We start from the raw sequence: 14,264 nt of genomic DNA on the forward strand, positions 1-14,264 counted from the left end.
TAAAATGACATCAGATTTTTTTTTTTTTTTGAAAATGAGATTTAGTTTTTTTTTTTTTAATTGGAAAATCAGATATTTTTTTTTTAAAAAAGTGAGAGATTAAGTTTTAAATTGGAAAATCATATTGTTTATCTAAAAGGAGGGGATAAGTTTGAAATTAAGTTTTAAAATTACACCGAATTCTTTTTAAAAAAAAAATGAGATTTAGTTTTTTTAAATTGGAAAATCAATTTTTTTTTTTTTAAGTGTGAGATTAATTTTAGATTGGAAAATCATTCTTTTTTTTTTTTTTTGAAAATAAAAAGGAGAAGTTCTAAATTTTGAAAAGGAAGTTTGGAAAGAGGAGATCATGATTTGGGAGAGTTTAAGGAAAGTTGGGCACTAGGAGATAAAAAGGCAATGGAAGGCTACACAAGTGGGAGGAATCAAAGGGGATCATGAAGATTTTTTTTTTTTTTTTTAAAGAACAGCACCAGGTTTTTTTTGGGAGGAAAAAAGGCGGTTGCATCTCAGCATTGGAAAGCAGACACAACCCATTTTTGCAGCACCACGCATAGGCTTGTACTGCAAAAAATCCCTTTGCAGCCCTCACTCATATTTGGAAAAAGTAAGTTAATTTTATTTTAGTTTATTTTTTAATTTTATATTTAATTAAAAAAAGCTTAATTTTTTGTTTAGCCCTGATTTTGATTCGTATTAAATTGAGGAAGCTTAAATCTTGGTTTTTTTGTTTGTTTTTAATTCATGTGAGATATTGAAAGCCTAAATTTTGGTTTAGTTTTTTAAATTCATGCAAAGATATTGAAAGTTTAAATTTTAGTTTAGGTCTATTTTTAATTCATGTGATCAAGTTCATAACATTAATTTTGCTTAAATTCATGTTTAGTTTTAATCTATCTTTTAGTTTAAATGCGTTAGTGTTTTTAATTCATTAGTTTAAATAATTCTGTTAGATAAAGTTCATGTTTTTTTTTAATTCTGATTTAGTTTAGTTTCAATTTATTCTTGAGTTTGGATGTATTTGTGATTTTGATTCATTAGTTTAATTAATCTTGTTAGATTACATTCATTTTTTTTTTAAATTCCGATTTAGTTTAGTTTTAATTTATCTTTTAGTTTTAATGTGTTAGTAATTTTAATTTATTAATTTAAATAATCCTTCTAGATAAAGTTTATAGTTTTAATTCTGATTTAGTTTAGTTATAATTTATTTTTAATTTTAATTTTTGTTTGGATGTGTTTGTGATTGTAATTCAGTAGTTTAATTAATCATATTAAATAAAGTTCATGTTTTTAATTACAATTTAATTTAGTTTTAATTTGTTCTTTACCTTGAATGTGTTTGTGATTTTAATACAATAGTTTAATTAATCCCATTAGATAAAGTTTAATTATGATTTAATATAGTCCTAATTTATTTTTTAGTTTAACGGCATTTGTGTCTTTAGTTGATTTTATGTTAATTCTTGATTGTTATTCTTAATTTATGTGCTTCTTGAATCCTAGTTGCTAATTCTTGATGGATATTTTATTAGCTTATTTGATCTAAATATTAATAGTTTATTGGTCTAGTAGTTTTTTTTGTCAAATTTAATCTTCGGAGGCCATCGGAAAATAATGATGATTGGTCCCTATCTCACCACTTTAGTTTCATTAGTTGTAAAAAATTTTACTTTGCGATTTTGTTTTCTTTTGTTTTGCTTGGTATTTTGTTTCTTATATTTTGTAGTTTTCAAATTAATTTCTTTCGTTTTAAAAGAAAATGCTTTTCTCAAAAGATCCCCTTGAAAATCTATTTTAAAAATTCATCTAGGATCTTTAGGATCGAAATCTTTTTTTTTTCCAAAAAAATGCAACTATATCTCATTCAGTTTGCACATTTTTATTTTCAATAAAAATTTAGTTTTGAGTCAAACATGAATCCAAGCTTCTAGTCCCAAATAGATGGGAATCCATAGGTTAGATTTATGTATATCACTTGGGGAATTGGTGGAATCCCTACATAAAATCATTTTTTAAAAGCCTTTTATCATTAGCTTGTTCAACTTATTGCATCTCTAAAAAGAAAATTTGATTTGACCTATTTATGATGTTTCTAAAATTTTCCTAATGATCGTATGATAGTGTTGGCATCATGAACATGAATTTAGAACTTTTCTTGAGTTAAAAAACAATTTTGAAATGGAAGATATGAATGAGAATTTCAGGTGATTTTGTTTTCACCCAATTCTGGACACTTGAAATGTTTTTGAGAAAATAAATTATTAGATGACTCTGTAAATTTGTTTTGATATTTTTCGTAAAATTTTAACTTCCTGAAATTGAATTTTGACACCTACAATATTGAAATATGTGTTTTCTAGAGAGATATGTTTTTTCAAAGTTGCATCTACTATACATGATTGATTTTGGACAACTAATGAGTTTGAGTGTTTTAAAAATAGTTTTGAGTGCTCTCTGACCTTGGCTTTATTTTTTTTTATGTCATTTAGACACTTTAAATGATGTGTATGATTTTTTGTATGATTTTAGGAGACTTTTTCATGTTTTTTAAAATTCAGTATATGCATGTCATTATTTTCTGCCCAGTTCTAGACTTGTTGGAAATTTTAGGCATTTTTGTTTAAATTTGTTATTTAAATGATTGATTGGCCACATGGATGATAGACTAGATATGTAGTATATGTTCCCTAGAATTGGTTTTTTTTTTTTTTTTTTTTTTTTTTTTTTTGCAATTTAATTCGCATCCTAAATATTTTTTTAACATTTGTTTTGTGAAAGCTTCAATTTTGATAGCATACTGGAAATTATGTATAATGTTTAACTTATGTTTTAACCTAGTATTGTTTGGCATATCTTGACTTGGTTTTAGCTTTTATTCTCTAATGTAGACATAATGAGGATGTTGTTCAATTTTATTTTTTTTCATGGCAAAATAATGTTTTTAGATACTTGTTTAGGATTTTTTTAAGTGAATGCAACTATTCTACCCCTTGCTGCATGTTTTTGTCCTAGTTACTAATTTTGATACTTATAGCTATCTTGAACATTAATTTAAATTTAACAATGAGTTTGTATGCATGTCTTATGTGATAGTTGTTGTTTCTTTAGACTCAAACCATTTCATTTGAGTTGGATATATACCATGTATATTAGGGTTTATTGTCATAGTTATTTGTTATTACTTGTGAGCTAACCCTCTCTAGCTATATGCAAGCACATTGTAAGTTATGTGTGCTATCCAGGTACGTCCCTTACACCTCTGCTCTTTTAATTTTTTAAATATGCAAACTTTGTGTATGAATACTCTCATGTTTGATATTGTCTTGATTGCTTTGATTTATTGCTTGATTATTTGAATGGATTGAATGCATGAGGTATGTTGTACTATATTGTCAAACTAACTTTGATATCTTGTGATAACGCTTAAGAAGCAATCCAAGTACGCATACTAACCTTTCTTTATGATTGTGATTTGAATCCTCATTTAGCATGCTAGAATTAACATAATTTTAAAATCACTTTAACCTATTTAGGTATCCATAATCAATTGATTAATTATCATACTTCCCTCAAGTTAGCTAGTAGAGACCTCTTTAAGGCTTAGAGGGGTGCTATCTCTTTTAGGCACATTCCTAATAGGTAGTTTGATCCCCGGACCTAAACTCGGGCTTTTCGAAGACATGCTTTTCCAAAACTATGGAGTCATATTTTTTAGGGTTTTTCTTTCTTATTTTATTTTCCCTTTTAAAATAAAATAAAATAAGTGACAACTCCAACTTTTCAAAAAATAGTTTTTTCACTTAAAAATGCGAGTCTCACCAACAAGTGGGGATGCACATGAAAAATGCAGGTCCATAATGAGCTCATTCGAGTCTTCATTGTCTTGGTTTCCTCCATGTTAAACCTTTTGAGAAGATCTCTAATATACTTTGCTTGATTGATGAAGGTTCCTTCCTTAGTTGCTTGATTTGAAGTCCAAGAAAGAAGTTGAGCTCTCCCATCATGCTCATTTCAAACTCACTATGCATCCACTTAGCAAATTATTCACAAAGAGAGACATTAGTAGCACAAAAAATGATATCATCAACATATATTTGTACTAAGAGCATATCATTTTCTTTGGTTTTTATGAAGAAAGTTGTGTCAATTTGACCCATTTAAAAACCATTTTTTAAAATAAATTTGCCCAATCTTTCATACCATGCTCTAGGTGCTTGTTTCAAATGATAAAGTGTCTTTTTAAGTTTAAAAACACGGTTAGGAAAATTAAAATTTTCAAAGACAGGTGGTTGTTCAACATACACCTCTTCATTTATAAAACCATTAAAAAAAAACACTTTTCACATCCATTTAATATAAAACAAAGTCTTTAAAATATGCTAAGGCAAGTAGCATCCTAATGGCTTCCAACTTAACTACAAGGGCAAAGGTTTCTTCATAATCTATGCATTCTTCTTGATTAAACCCTTGGGCGACTAACCTTGCTTTATTTATAACAATTATGTCATTTTCATCCATTTTATTTCTAAAAACCCATCTAGTTCCAATAACACATTGATTTGAAGGCCTTGGTACTAATTCTCATATTTCACTTATTTCAAATTGATTTATCTCTTCTTGCATAGCAATCATCTAATTTTCATCATCTAAATCATCATTTATATTTTTAGGCTCAATTTGAGAGATAAAAGCTAGATTATTGCAAATATTTCTAAGAGAGGATCTAGTTCTTACCCCACTAGATGGATTACCTATAATTTGATCATGTGGGTGATTGATGACAAACTTCCATTCTTTAGGAAGGTCTTGGCTTGATTCACCTTGCACTTGTTGAGGAAAGGGGTAGAGCCAATGGTGATCTTTCTTCATTAGGATTCACTTCCTTCTCTTATTATTGTCTTCTATCTTCAATTTTCAATCTTCCTATGCAGGTCTCCAAACCTAAATCATCATCAACACTCTCTCTTTCTTGGAAAGAATTGTTAGATTCATAAAAAATAACATGGATGGACTCCTCTACAGCCATAGTTCTTTTGTTGAAAACTCTAAAAGCTTTACTTGAAGTTGAATAACCAAGGAAAATTCCAACATCCGATTTTGCATCAAATTTTCCAAGGTTATCCTTGGTGTTAAAAATAAAGCATTTTCACCCAAAGACTTTGAAATAGCTAATGTTGGGTTTCTTGTTTTTCCAAAGCTCATAGGGAGTTTTCTTAAGTATGAGCCTTAATAAAATTCTATTTAAAACATAACAAGAGGTGTTAACCGCTTTGGCCCAAAAATATTTTGGTAAGTTGTTTTTATTTAGCATGGTTCTTACCATTTCTTGAATAGTTCTATTTTTCCTTTCAATTACCCCATTTTGTTGAGGAGTTTTAGGAGCTGAAAAATTGTGGTCAATTCCATGCTCATTGCAATAATTTTCAAGATTAATATTTTCAAATTCTCTCCCATAGTCACTTCTTATGCAAGTAATTGCAAAACCTTTTTCATTTTGAACCTTGTTGCAAAACTTTGAATTCTCATAAAAGGCTTCATTCTTTTGGCTTAAAAACAACATCCATGTGTATCTAGAGAAGTCATCCACAATAACATAAGCATAAGATTTTCCTCCAAGACTTGGTGTCCCAAAGGTTCAAATAAATCCATATGCAACAACTCAAGTGGAGTAATAGTGGAAATGAAGTTTTTGTTTTTAAAAGAGTTTTTGATTTGCTTTCCCACTCGACAAGCTTCACAAACTGTCTTTTTGAAAATTTATTTTGGAAAGGCATCTAAAAAGTTCATTTTTGTTAAGTTGTGAAATGAGATCCATGTTAGTATGTCCTAACCTCCTATGCCACAACCAACTTTGATCGTGCATGCTTGAAAAACATCTATCATGACCATCATATTTTTAAATATTTATAGTGTAAACATTATCACATCTATGGCCCATGAAGATGGTTTTATCATTTTGAATATCCTTGATAATGCAATGAGATACTTCAAAAATCACTTTAAAACCTTTGTCACAAAGTTCACTAATGCTTTAAAGATTATGTTTTAAATCATCTACTAATAAAACATTTTCAATGAGAGAGGATGTGTCATTACCAATGTTGCCTTGACCAATGATTTTTTCCTTTTGCATTGTCTCCAAAGGTAACATATCCTCCATTTTTCTTTGAAAGAAAGACAAACTCGGATTTATCTTTGGTCATGTGTCTTAAGCATCCACTATCCAAGAACCACTTGTCTTTCTTTGATCCCTACAACACATAACTCAAGTTGATTTAGGTATTCATATCTTTTCGGGTCCTTGAGTGTTAGTGAACTTGGATTTTTCAACCCAAATCTTCTCATCTTTTGCATTTAAACTCTTTTGAGAACCATTTCTTAGAGAGAATGTGCTAATAATGTGTCTTCCTCTTCCACCAAAGTTGCAAGTAGCGTAAAGACTTGCACTTGTGAATTCCTTTACAAAATAGTTCTTAAAATACTTTTAATTCTTTAAGGATTTGAATCCTAGCCCTTGTTTGTCAAAGATACATTTTTGGCTAGCTAAGATCATTTCAAAATATTTTTGCCCACAAGAAAAGATTGAAAGAGAGAAGATCAACAATTCATTTTTCTTTCTTAAAATCTTATTCTCTTTTTGAAGATAAGTTTTAGAATCTTCAAATTTTGAAAAAAATTCTTTTACTTATCCAAGTTCTTTTTCAAGTTGTTGAACATTCTTTTTGAGAAAAGTATTTTTCAAACCAAGTTTTTCAAAATCTTCATACAACTCTTCAAAAGAATCATGTATATCTTCATAGCTAATGTTAAAGTTTACCTCATCAAGTTCATCTATTGCCATGAAGCACATGTTTGCCACTTCTTTTTCATTTTCTTTTTTGGAGGATTCATCTTCACTATCACTCCAAGTTGCCATCATTATCTTCCTATTTCTCCTCTTGGCTTCACTTTTGTAGAGAGGACAATCATATTTAATGTGTCCCGGTTTCTTGCACTTGAAGCACACCAAGTCTCTTTTCTCATTTCATCTCTTGTCACCATTGGATGAAGATTCCTTTTTAGAGGAGTCTCTTCTAGAAGTGAGTCTTCTTCCTCTAAACTTTTCACCCCTCGTGAACTTGTTGAACTTTCTTGTGATGAAGGCTTAGTTTTCATCTTTTTCACTTTCTTTTTTTCTTTAACTTCTTCTTTCTTAGTTGTAGCCTTGAAAGCTATGCTCTTCTTATTTTTGTCTTCTCCTTCTTGTTGCTTCTTTGCCAAAGTGATCTCATATGTCATCAATGGCCTTATGAGCTCCTCTAAAGGTAGCTTGGTCAAGTCTTTGGCTTCTTGAATTGCGGTGGCCTTTGCATCCCACTTTGATGGAAGTGACCTCAAGATCTTCATCACCTTTTCCAATTCCTTGTAGGTCTTTCTCAAGGCTTTAAGACCATTTACAATATCGGTGAACCTGGTGATTATCTCAACAATAGTTTCATTATCTTTCATAAAAAACAATTCATAACTATAAACAAGTAAATTGATTTTTGACTCTGTAACTTGATTTGTTTCATGAGTTACTTCAAATAATTTCCAAATTTCTTTAGCCGATTTGCTTTGACAAATTATATTATATTCATTTCTATCTATAGCACATTACAAAGTATAAATGACTTTTAATTGGAAATTTATTTTATCACGCTCATCCTATTCTTGTTTGGGTTTTGGAACTGTGACTCCATCAACTAGTCTTGAAGGAATAGTTGGGTCATCTTCAATGACATCCCATAAGTCTAAATTGGTTGACTGTAGAAACCAAGTCATTTTAGTTTTCTAATAGGGATAATCAGTTCCCGTAAAAAAGTGAGGTCTATTGGTTGCAAAACTTTCAATGTGAGATAAGTTTAATGGATTAGTCATTTCCTTTTAGACGATTAAGTCTTAAACATGAGGCCTAACTCTGATACCAATTAAGAAAACAAAGAATAATCTTAATTAGGAAAATACCCAAGAAATGGGGGAGGAAGGGGGAGGGGGGATGTGAATTGGGTTTTAAAAAAATCTTTTTCAAACACAATATATTTAAGCAAAAGAGCACAAATATAAAGAAATAAGGTTAGAAAAAGCAAACTCAGATTTTATAATGGTTCGACACCCCTTGCCTACGTCCACTCTCCTTAAGCTCCTAAACGAGTGAAGGTTCCACTATACTTGAAATTTTAACCAAGCTTCCAACACCTGTACACTTGGATTCTAACTCCAATGAGTTCTTACACAATCCCTTCAAGTCTCTACTCACTTGAAACTTCTAACACTCAAATAAAAAATTTAAATCTCTCAACCTAGCTCAGCAAGGGCTCAAATACAACTCAAATACTAGGAAGAATCACAAGAATGCACTAAGGAATATGCAAGTGAAGATTTAATGCACTAAGAAAAGAATGAGAGTTTTTTTATGAAGAATAGGTAGGTAAACAAATAAATGCAGTTGTTCTTATGCTCATAAATGAAGTGAAGCTCTCAATTTATAGATTTCTAACCTAGGGAGCCAAAATGCCAAAAAGTAGCCTCAATCGGTCGAGCAAGGGGTTGACCAGTTGACTAGCCGTTAGGCAATAAATGCATGATAGGTGACCATTAAGCCTTGACCGGGCCTCGACCAAGAAAGCATAACCATTAATCGAAAATGCAAGGCTACTAGAAAAAAGAGAAGATTTTTGCATCTCTCAACCGGACCTTGACCGGGAAAGTGTAACTGGTTGATTGGTACCTTAATCGGTTGAGTCGATTGTCCAGTGCCTCGATTGGTTCACTATTTTTTGCTCAAAAACCTATCTTTTTTTTTTTTTTTTTTTTTTTTTACTTCTAACACTTAAGTAAGGTCTTTAGGTCAATGAATATGCAAAATTTGAAACGATTTGCCTAAGGTTCATATGTTAAAACTCGGGTTTTAATGGAAATTTAACTTTGATGCATAAACCAAGTTTTTAAATATGCATGAAAAGATATGAAAATCCTAAGTGCACCCATGTATTCATCTTACATATATTTCCTATGATTAAAGGGTCTTCCATTTGTGTTGATCTTGCATCCATTGGGTCCTATGATGAATTTCTTGAATATCCTTTTGAATTTTAACTAAAACCTGAAATTCTTTTTAATTCAAAACAATTAACAACTTAACCATGATTTGTTATCATCAAAACACAATTAGGAGAACCATTGGGCTAACAGTTTAAACACTTATTTTGGTAACTTTCTTAATTATAAATTATCTATCTTAATTTCCAAAATTAACTTATTTTCTTTAATTTCAAAATCTTATGCAAAATAAGAAAAATATTATTTTATAAAGATTTGGAAAATAAAAGCTTTTCCTTAAAAGAAAGATTTTATTCTCAGAGATCTCAAAGATTTGAGAAGATTTTAAATAAAATTAAAATCTCTAAAAATTAATTTTAAAAGGGAAATAAAGTTCTTGATCCTTTTCGAATTTATTTTTTCTTAAAATAAAATTTTCTAACCATGCACATTCCAATTTAAATAAGTTATCTAATTTTGAAAAATTCATAAAAATTTATTTCTAATTAATAATACCATTATTATTTAGGGTCACATATGTAATTAATAAAGATAACATATAATAAAAACAAGGGAATAATTAAATAGAAATATTTCTCATGGCCTTTATGGATTTTATTGCATATTTGGTAATTAAAATTATGACAAAATCCAAATTACTAAAATAGCCTTATAGCCAAAGATTAAGTTTAGTAAAAATTGAAAAACCCTAAAACACCCAATTACCACAAAATAATGAGCCTAAGAAAATGACCAAACAACCAAAAACAATTTGGCCTGAACTTAATCCTAAAACAACTTGATTTTTGCATAGCCTTGCTTCAATCGACTATATCTCTTGTTTCAATTCCAAATTGCAAATCGTTTAAAGTGTTGGATTCCCAACTTCTTAAGCTTGAAAACCATATATGGCTTGCCCTAAGAAACTCATGGGACTTAGCCCCAATTTTGAGTCAAAGTCAACATCATTGTGTTATCATGCTCTTTGTGCAGCCTTGCTTCAATTCGTCATATCTCCCTTGTTTCAACTTTGAATTGTGATCCATTTAAAGCATTGAATTCATGAATTCCTAAGCTTCAAAAAACTCATGAGAAATAGTCTCAAGTTTGAGTTAAAGTTGATGCCACCATGTTGCCAAGAATATTTATTTATTTATTTTTCTTAAATCACAATAGGATTACAAAAAGAAACTTCAAGATTCTTTATTTTCTCTTGGGTCACCACAGATGAATGTAAAAAACTAAAATTTTTACAATAATAAAAATTATTATGCTCCTTTAATGGAGCTTACAACTCATCTATTAGGGGAAAAAAAACCTCTTACAATCAAATAAAAATCTTTTACCCTTTATGGATTGTACAACCCAATCTAGAGAAAACAAAGAATCCAATCATAATTATAACCATCATGTTATATTGAAAACCCACATATAATTGTCCTCGAGGCCATGGAATAAACCAAAATACCCTATAAAATAGAGTTAGCATGCCCTAGAGATGATCTAACACACAAAAACCTACCTTAGGGCTCTGATACCAGTTGTTGGGAACCCTAAATTTCTTCATTCCCTATCTTTAAATCTCGTAGGGTGAATACATCTATCCCTAACGATCTTTAGATCTAACACATTGGAAAAAAAATGGCTTCAAAAACCATTTTAGAATAAAGATATAGAGATTTCAAACTCATACTTGGATCTAGATGTTCTCATATCAATTCCTAGTTGTGAAGAACATGCTTGAAGGTCTCATACACCCAAGATATTCCGACCGATGACTTAAACCACAATCTTGACACTCTAAATTCCCAAGCTTCAAAACCATATGCGGCTTACCCTAATAAACTCATGGGAGATAGTCCCAATTTTAAGTTAAAGTTGATGTCGTTGTGTTCCCATGGATCTCAAAACAAGAACTTCCAAGAATATTTTTTTTTTCTTAAATCACCATAGGATTACAAAAAAAAAAGATTCTTTCTTTTCTCTTGGGTCACCATAAATGGAAATAAAAAGATGAAGTTTTTACAATAATAAAAATTCTTATGCTCCTATAATGGAGCTTATAACTCATCTATTGAAAAGAAAATATTATTACAATGAAATAAAAATCCTTTACCCCTTATGGGGTATACAACCTAATCTAGAGAAAACAAAGAATCTAATCATAATTATAACCATCATGTTATATTGAAAGCCCACAGACATTCATCCCTAAGGCCATGGGATAAATCAGAATACCCTACAAAATAAAGTTAGCACACCCTGGGAACAGATCTGACATGAAAAAACCCATCTTAGGGCTCTAATACCAGTTGTTGGGAACCTTGAATTTCTCGATTCCCTATCCCTGAATTTCGTAGGGTGCATGCATCTATTCCTAAGAATCTTTAGATCTAACATAACGAAAAAAATGGCTTCAAAAACCATTTTAGAATAAAGATCTAGAGATTTGAAACTCATACCTAGATCTGGATGTTCTCAGATCAATTCCTAGCGGTGAAGAATATGCTTATAGGTCTCATACACCCAAGATATTCTAGTCAATGACTTAAACCATGATCTTGACACTCCAAAGTGTGGGTTTTGGAAGGAAGGAATCTTAGGCTCTCTCTCTTTCTCTCTCTAGAGGTGGAAGACGACTTTTACACTAAAAAGTGATGGGAATCCTAATCCCTAAGAGGTATTTATAAGGTTCCCCTATTGGGCTTAACTGACTTAAGCCACCAAGGCTTGGGTCACTTGATCTAACTCAAAATGGCTCTTAATTGATTAATTAGCCACACAAGGTCATCTAATTAATTGATTAGCCCAATTCAAAGAACTTGTTTATTATCCCCTGTGGAACCTTGCATAATTACCAAAATGCCATTATGCATAAAAATGAACTGAGAACCAATCCAACCATTATAAACATGTCATCATGGTATATGAGCTCAGAATGGGAACTATTGGGACCCATAGGAGTATTAGCTCCTTCATAATCCAATTTTGAAGTTGATTCAAGATTCCACTAAAGAGAATCAACTACATGCTAGCACCCTTATGTAAATAACAACGAGACAAAGCTTGGGTATGTGACCTATTGTCCATTGTATGTAGACTCCCTATAAACTAGTGTTTGTAACCTAATAAGGTAATGCTATCACCTACCAAGATCACTTATCAAATTCTTAAGTTATAGATCTTACTTATTTTGTAATCAACTAGCATACTCTAACTCTAAGAAGCATATGTTAAATTCCACTAAAGGAAGTATTACAATCATAGATTTCGTGATCACATTTCCTTTGGATCACCCAATGGGACACATTGTCTCAATCCTATGAGATATCATGGTGCCTCTATTGAGAATACTTGTTACCACCAGCCTTCATCAACAATGATCAATAAGAATATATGACCACTTTAGTATCTCACTTATAGGTCAAAGCCTCATGTTGATTTCAACACAAGCTCAATAACAATTGATAGTCTTACGTCATGATTCAATGTAGGTTCTGTCTAGTGTGCATCATATACACTAGTGTGCTCACTATTGGAAACTCATCCCGACAGCTAAGACAAGTCTCATTCCAATTAGGAGGTAGTGTACTACAACCTTTATTGGATTGCCCAAATCCATGAACTGAATATAAACAAATTATCTACTTATAAGAAACTAATGACTTATATCCTTTGTGCAACTCCTAATGCACCTAAGTCATGTATAATGTAAGAGATATGGACTGAATGCTCAAATTAATTTCAATGCATAAAATGGATAGTAAGAAGATAGTCAAGTCTGACTTCGTTACATCATGTCTTTCTTTTAGGGGCTTAATCCCAATAGTGTTCTACCTCCTAATTAGATGGATAACTTGTCTTGGTCATCACGATAATTTTCCCATTGTGAGTGTACTAGTGTATGTGATGCACACTGAATAGAACTTATGGTGAATCATGATGTAAGGGTATCAATTGTCATAATTCACTGAGCTACTATATTGTATGGACTTTCAACCTTGAGAGGATGTTAAGTTTGTACCAAAGTCAATAAGAGACTTTGACCTATAAGTGAGATCCCAGGGTGCATGGTCACATATCCTTGTGGATTGGGTCATTGTTTATGAAAGTTGGTGACAACAGGAATTCTTAATAGAGACACCATGATATCTTATAGGAGAATTTTGATTTTTGTAAAAGTTCTATTTTAGCTTATACAAAAACTTCTTTTATATTTAATAAAACTTTAAAAGTACATTTATATTAATCACATGAATTTAATAAATTCTCAGAAAAAAATCAAAACATTTAAAAATGTTATGACTAGATTGATAATATTTTCAAAAATAGTTTTCAAAAAACAGTTTTTGAAAATTGTTTTTATAAATAGTTCTCTAATATTTTTTAGAACAAAAATTTGTTCCATAAATTAGAATGCTTTTAATCTATTTGATGTATTTTTAAATATTTCTTAAAAATATATTTTCTTTGTATTTTATGTTTAATATTTTTTATATTTATACAATTATTTTTAAAATAGATCTTAAAAAATAAGGAAAAACATTTAAAAACAACAAAAATATGTTCTCCATGTTTTCAAAACAAGCTTTCAAAAACTTGTTGTTTGTCAAAAAATTATTAAGAAGTGTTTTTCGAATTTGAAAAACAAATTTTGGTAAAAAGAAGCTACTTTGAGAAATAGTTCCAAACAAGCTTTGAATAGTTTTTGAAATAAGTTTTCAACAAACTCTATTTTATAAAAAAATAAAAATTATAAAAAAAAGTGTTTTGAAACATACCGTTAATACGTTTTGTGGTAACAACGATGTACCATTTAATATGGGAAACAAATGTATACCATCTTCCAGGAGTTGTTTGGATGGATCTTTAGAAGATACTGGGGTTATGGTTTCATGCCATATGGGCATATGGTAAAAGAGATGATGGGAATAATAACGTAAATATTATTATTATTATTATTATTATTATTATTATTATTTTGCATTTATTTACATGTGTTTAAAAAAAATCATACAAACAATTTGAATGAAAGACTAAAAAAAAAAAAAAAAAAGAAAGAAAGAAAGAAAAAAAAAATAGAAAAGAAATATGTACACATATTTTGGTGGAGGCAGTGAGTGCGTAAATGCTGTGGAACCGCAGGGTGTGCTGACTAAGTAAGGCTCCTGGGTGGTGTGGGTTTTTCTCATAGAGGCGGC

The sequence above is a fragment of the Vitis vinifera genome, chromosome 12 (genome assembly GCF_030704535.1).
Source record: "Vitis vinifera cultivar Pinot Noir 40024 chromosome 12, ASM3070453v1".
NCBI lineage: Eukaryota > Viridiplantae > Streptophyta > Magnoliopsida > Vitales > Vitaceae > Vitis > Vitis vinifera.